Genomic DNA, 6842 nt, shown 5'->3' on the forward strand with positions numbered 1-6842 from the left:
AAAAAATAAATAAGGATATAATTGTAATAATTTCTCCTTACCCTTCCTTACATCTCAATTTGGGGTGTAAGGAATTTCGCTTATTTCCGAACATGCAAGTGAAAGTTTTACCCTTCTTTCCTCTTCCCCTTCATGACTCACTGTCTCCCAAACAAAGATAAAAATTTATTTTACCCATATTTATCATTCACTCCCCTTTACTCACCTCCTCCCGAACACGAACAGAGAGTAAAACGAATTGACGGAATAATGAGAACTAGCATATTCACCTTTTGCTCTTATTAAATAAGAGAGTGATTTTGATTATTACACTGCATGCACAACACAACCGTCTGCACTCAAACTAGTTAACACACTCGAGACCTCGACGCATGCCGTAGGTCCGCTCACAGGCGACGGCATGGCGGTCGCGGCGTACCGCAGAGGCACTTATTGTGGAGGTAGCTCGCCGCGTCGTGGTACGCCATCGCCCTCCCCGTCGGGATCTCCCCGCACAGCATGTTGTAAGACAAGTCGAGCACCCGCAGCTTGTACAGGTCCTTGAGTGACTTCGGGACGCCGCCCCGGAGGCGGTTGTGGCTCAGGTCCAGGTATTCCATCTTCCACGGCATCTCCGCCTTCGTCAGGTCGAACCCAAACTCGTTCCGCGACAGATCCAGCTTCACCGTCGGCCGCGTCCAGTTGAACAAGGACGCCGGGTCACCACTCAGCCGGTTCCGCCCCAAGTCGATCGTGTTCACGTCCCCCTCGCCGTACGATGCGGGGATCTCCCCGCTCAACCTGTTGTTCGACAGTACGAGGAACTGGTACTCGCCGTGGAGCAACCCCGGCGGTATCGAGCCGGAGAGATGGTTGCCGCTGAGATCCAAGTACCGGAGGTACGGAAGCAGGGCCAGCTGCGGGGGGATGGCGCCGGAGAGCTTGTTGTTTGGCAGGGTGAGCGCGCTGAGGTTGGTGCCGACGAGGAAGGCCGGGACTTGGCCGGAAACAGAGGTGTTGGAGTCTGGAGATCCACAGGAGGTAGAGGCGGGAGAGGCGGGCGAAGGAGGGAGGGATGGGTCCGGAGAGGCCGGGCATGTCCTCGAGGGAGTCTTTATGTCCTCGAAGCAGAAAAATAGACTACACTAATTACCTGGGCACATGCATGGAGTAATACAGCAGAATGATTCGACACTGCTGATCAAAAAATTAAAAAAACTTCATCATGATACATTGTTATACAAGTCTTCTAAGAATCAGACTATTTTAAAAAGGCCTGACAATTTTTCTTCTTTTAAAGTTATTTAAACACATTATTTTCCCCATATTATGGCTTGCCATGTCATTCAGTAATGGAAACATTGAAATGGGCCTCGTGGTGAAAAAATAAAAATAAAAATAAATAGTGGAAAACTGGCCTATATATAATTCAATTTCAAATAAATTTTAGTTTTCAAGGTGGTAAAAGAAAAATACTCTCGCCCTCAGCGCCCTCTAAATTTTAGTTTTTATGGAAAATATTCAACTATGAAGTTTTCATTGGGCAATTACTAGTGATGAAATTTTCTTGTGTTTTTCGGAGTCAGTAAATTTGGATCACTGACAAGTCTTGCAAAGCCGTGTGAACCGATTGGAGCTTGTCATCTTCTACATAATTGACATTTAAAAGTACCATCTGCCTAAGGTTGTGTATCTATGTTTACTTTCCTTCATATCCATAGAATCGACACTAAAATGTCGTTAAAGTATTGGATAAGCAAAAATTAAAATACTCTCTTTCTTTTTAAAACTATAATTTACTAAACAACCTAAGTGATTATAGGTTTTTCTCGATCACGTATGTAATTTTAAAAATGTCCAAATAACTTAGTCTCTCTTCATTTTTACTGTTCATCCATTTTTTTTATTGTATTATTGATTTTCCGAAATCACCAACAAAATATTGTTGTTGTTTTTCAATAACAACATTGTGTTACTTGTTTTCAAAAAATATTAATTTTTTGGCAATACAATGTTGTTAATTCTTGAAGGTGTTGTTGATTTTCATAAACTAGCAAAAACATTGTTACTAATTTAAACTTTGAGACCATAACTTTTGACTGAAATTGAACCACGAGATGCACAACATGTCAGATCAAAACTCATTCAGAGATTTTCGATTTGATATATTGAGCATCACATAGCTCAATCTGAATCAAAAGTTATTATTTCTCAAAGTTCACCCAGCATATCGTAGCTGCTACAACTATAAGTTCAACTTCAAGATGTTATAACTTTTGATTCATATTGAACCATGAGACACACAATATATTAAATCGAAGTTCTTTGAATAAGCTTCGATTTTATATATTATGCATTCTGTAACTCAATCGGAATCAAAAGTTATAGTCTCTCAAAGTTATAACTTGTAGTTGTAGTAGCTACGATTCAATAGCTGTTATAACATATTGCTTATTTTCAAAAGACCATAACTTTTGACTAGAATTAAACCATGAGACACAATATATCAAATCAAAACTTGTTTAGAGATATTTGATTTGATCTATTATGTGTCTCGTGATTCAATCTCAGTCAAAAGTTATAGTATCACAAAGTTTAAGTCAGCAACAAAGTTGTTGTTGGTCTTTCGAAGATCAACAACATGTTGTAGCTGTTACGAAATTTTAGCTGCTATAACTATAAGTTATAACTTTGAGAGACATAACTTTTGATTCTGGTTAAACTACAAAATGCATAATATATTAAATCGAAACTCGTTTAAAGATCTTTAATTTCATATATTATGTATCTCATAGTTCAATTTGAATTAAAAGTTATTGTAGGGCTGGTGCACGTGAGAGGGGGGAGAGGTGAATCACGTGATTTTATAAACTTAATCTTTTTCAATTTTGAAGATGAGTACGCAGCGGAATTGAAACAAACTAAGTAATAAAACAAAAGTACGCAATCAATTACTTCGTTTGGAGCCTTCGGCGACTCCTACTCTAAGATACATGTCACTCAGATCTATCGATGGGAATTTATAATCAAATCACTTATTTACAAAAGTTAGGTTGGTAACAATACTACCAACCTTAAAATATAATAAGCAGAAAGAAAGATAGAGTAATATTACACAATAACTATATGTTACCCAAGTCTAGGCTCATTTGAGCATGTAGCTGCATCGTGTCATTCTTGTGTTGTTAAGGCTTAAATGCGACAGAATAGTAGTGTACAATAGGAACAGTCAAATGGTCAAGGAAGCACATAAAATCAGTTTCCTTGAAGTACTGCTTTGTGTTGGCGGAATAGGACTTTTATAGAGTGTTAAGGGCGCCTCAAATCCTATCTAAGGTGCTTCTAACCCTATCTGAGGCACCTCGAACTGTAACCTCTATCTGCTTCGATACCTGCAGTCTCTATTCGTGAGAAAGGGCCTCCAAGCGCTCAGAAGTGCCTCCAACGCACCTTTGAGGCGTCTTCTCTACGAGGGCGCCTCCGCCATGTCTAGGGTGCCTCCAAGTGTTGATCCGAGGCACCTCAGACACTGTTCATCCGAGGCTAATTTTTGCCATTAACTCCTGTAAAAATTCATTAGTCCAAATAACAAATATACCCTACAAAATAGAGTTAGCACAGTGATAAAATAAATTTATTATGACTTAGATCCTATCTTACCAAGACGATGATCTAGTCATGATCTCAACTTAGACTTCTAAAATTAATCTAAGTTGGGCCAATGCCTATAACCCACTAGGGCTCGTCCTCACTAGATCTTGTAAGTACCCCGTTATTGTTTAGGTGTAATTAATCAAGTCAAGTTAGGTCCTATGTTTGTTTGATGCATTGTATCTAAATGTGTAAGAACTTAAGAGTACAGAAAGTCGAGCGAAGACGCATCTAGTGAAAACGATGACATGGGAGAAAGTCGACGGATTTGGTGTATCTGAGGGATGAGGTGCTGCGGAAGAGTATGCTAGTATATGAGAAGGAAGTGTGCGACATTTCCGAGTGATGAGAAGCCTAAGTGAAAGCTTGCTCAAGGAGAAGGCCAAAAAATGGGTTCAGGTGAGCCCTATTTCAGATAGTCAAAATCATCCAAGCGAACAGAGTCGAAATGGAGGAGAAATGGATAGTCAACAGGTTGTTGACTTTCCAAGCGCCTGGACCAATTCCAGGCACCCGGACCGCCCAGGTGTCTGGACCAACACCAGGTACCCGAACCACCTAGGGCGCCTCCACAGGAGCCTGCGTGAGCGTAGGCGTCTGAGCAACCGAACCTGGTCCGGGTGCCAAGACAAGATAAATTTTATCTTTGCCGAGCCGTTACGATGTAGATAAAGTTTTATCCACACCCAGTCGCTCGGACCCCTTTCAGACGTTCGGAGCTGCCATATCAACAAACGGTCAGATTCGACCAACAGACTATAAATAAAGTCCTGATCTCAGGCGTTTAGAACAACACTTGTAAACGAATTATGTGCTTCAGCTTCTAGTTCTGTTCTTTATTTTTTTTACGCTTTTAACGTTGTAAGAGGCTACTCCACCTTTAGAAGAAGGAGATTTTAGTCAATCATATTTGCCTTGCATTAGTAATCCTCTGATTAAAAACTAAGCAAATATATCTTGTCTCTATTTTTATTTTATGCATTTAATTTTAATTTATAAACAAGTGTTTGTATAACTTAGTCTAAAGATCAAGAAAGGGCTTGTTTGCTATTTCAGACAATTCACCCTCCTCTTACCGGTTGATCGGGGACCTATAGATCTCTCTCCTCCAGTTATTTACCTAACCTTACTTATCAATATCTGATCCTCTAGACCTGCTTAGACTTTCTTTGGTCCTGCTTAGTGTCTGATCAACCTGATCAACTAAAACTTTTTTGCAATACTAAGTTAGCACAATAGATATAAAATATTCAAGTAAATCAGTGTTAGCAACTTTCAAGATTTGTTGGTTCGATCGACCGTGCGCAATCGACTGGAAACCAGTTGGTAACACATGCTTGGAGTTTACTCCTCTAAGATTTCTTATTACCTAGGGTTACCTTCCCCTGAGGTTGCTTAGTTTCACTCACTAGAACTTTCATTGCCTAACTTTACTCACCAGGACTTTCACTACCTAACTTCACTTACAAGGACTTCCACCACCTATTTTCACTCACTAGGGGCTGACTTCACTCACCAGAACTTCAACCACCTAACTTCACTCACTAGGATCAGACTTCATTCACCATGACTTCTCTTTGCCTAACCTCCAGTTAGGACTACTAACTTAGTAGACTTCTCACATGTCTAACCTTGGGTTGGACGACTTACCCTTGCTAGTCATCTATTTCTAACTATTTTCTCTCTTCCAAACATCAAGTCTTTTTTGGATTAACCCTAAGTCAATTTGACCATACATCAACATATTATCAAATATCAAAACCCTAAAAATCGATTTCACCAACAGGTATCACCTCTTAAAGTTGAACTTATAGTTGTAGAAGCTATGATTTTGTAGCTGCTACGTGTATACTAAGTAAATTTTAAGAGGTCATAACTTTTGACTCGGATTTAATCATAGAATGTACAATATATCAAATCAAAAATTTTTGAACGAGCTTTGATTTGATATATTATGCGTCTTGTAGTTCAATTCGAATCAAAAGTTATGACTTCTCAAACCTATAACATATAGTTGTAGCAACTATGATTTCATAGTTGCTATAATGTATTGCTAATCCAAAAGGTCGGCAAGAATGTTGTTATTGACTTAAACTTTGAAAGATCATAACTTTTAACTTAGATAAGATCATGAGACACAGAATATATCACATCGAAGATCTCTGAACGAGATTCGATTTAATATATTATGCATGTGGTGGTTTAATCTCAGTCAAAAGTTATAATATTTTAAAAATCAGCAATACGTTGTATATGCTACGAAATCATAGCTGATAAAACTATAAAATATAATTTGAGAGATCATAACTTTTAATTCAGGTTGAACTACAGGACACATAATATATCAAATCGAAGTTTGTTCAAAGATCTTTAATTTGATATATTGTGTGTCCCATAGTTCAATCTAAATTAAAAGTTATCATCTCTCAAAATTTAACTTGTAGTTGTAGCAGCTACATTTTTATAGCTACTATAACGTGTATGCTGAGTAAATTTTGAGATGTTATAACTTTTGGCTCAGATTTAACCATGAGATACACAATATATCAAACCGAAGATCTTTAAATGAGCTTTGATTTAATATACTATGTATCTTGTAATTCAACCCAAATGAAAAGGTATGACTCTCAAAATTATAACTTATAGTTATAGCAGTCACGATTTTGTAGTTGCTACAACTTGTTGTTGATCTTTGGAAGACTAGCAACAATGTTGTTATTGACTTAAACATTGAAAGACTAAAACTTTTGATTGAAATTGAACCATGAGACACACAATATATCAAATCAAAACTCGTTCAGAGATTTTCGATTTGATATATTGTGTGTCTTATGATTAAATCTCAATCAAAAGTTATGGTCTCTCAAAATTTAATTCAGCAGCAACATTGTTGCTAGTCTTTCGAAGATCAACAACACGTTCTAACAACTATGAAATCTTAGCTAATACAACTATAAGCTATTTTGAGAGACTATAACTTTTAATTCGTATTGAACTACAAAACACTTAATATATCAAATTAAAACTTATTCAAAGATTTTCGTGTGTTTGATAGTTCAATATGAATTAAAAGTTATGACTTTTTAAAGTTGAACTTGTAGCAGTTACGATTTTGTAGCTGATCCGGTATTAAGAAGAGGGGGCCCTGCTTTAAGGAGGGTCCTTGGTCAGGATCAATCCAAAGGTAAGCCGATCGAGTAACGGCCTGGTTA

General features: G+C 37.9%; 1 pseudogene; it reads right to left on the minus strand.

Moving 5' to 3' along the window:
* Window positions 1-268: 268 nt before the first annotated feature.
* Window positions 269-1077, minus strand: LOC122008694 (annotated as a pseudogene).
* Between the last annotated feature and the right edge of the window lie 5765 nt (window positions 1078-6842).

Source organism: Zingiber officinale, chromosome 1A (assembly GCF_018446385.1).
Source record: "Zingiber officinale cultivar Zhangliang chromosome 1A, Zo_v1.1, whole genome shotgun sequence".
In the NCBI taxonomy this organism is placed as follows: Eukaryota; Viridiplantae; Streptophyta; class Magnoliopsida; order Zingiberales; family Zingiberaceae; genus Zingiber; species Zingiber officinale.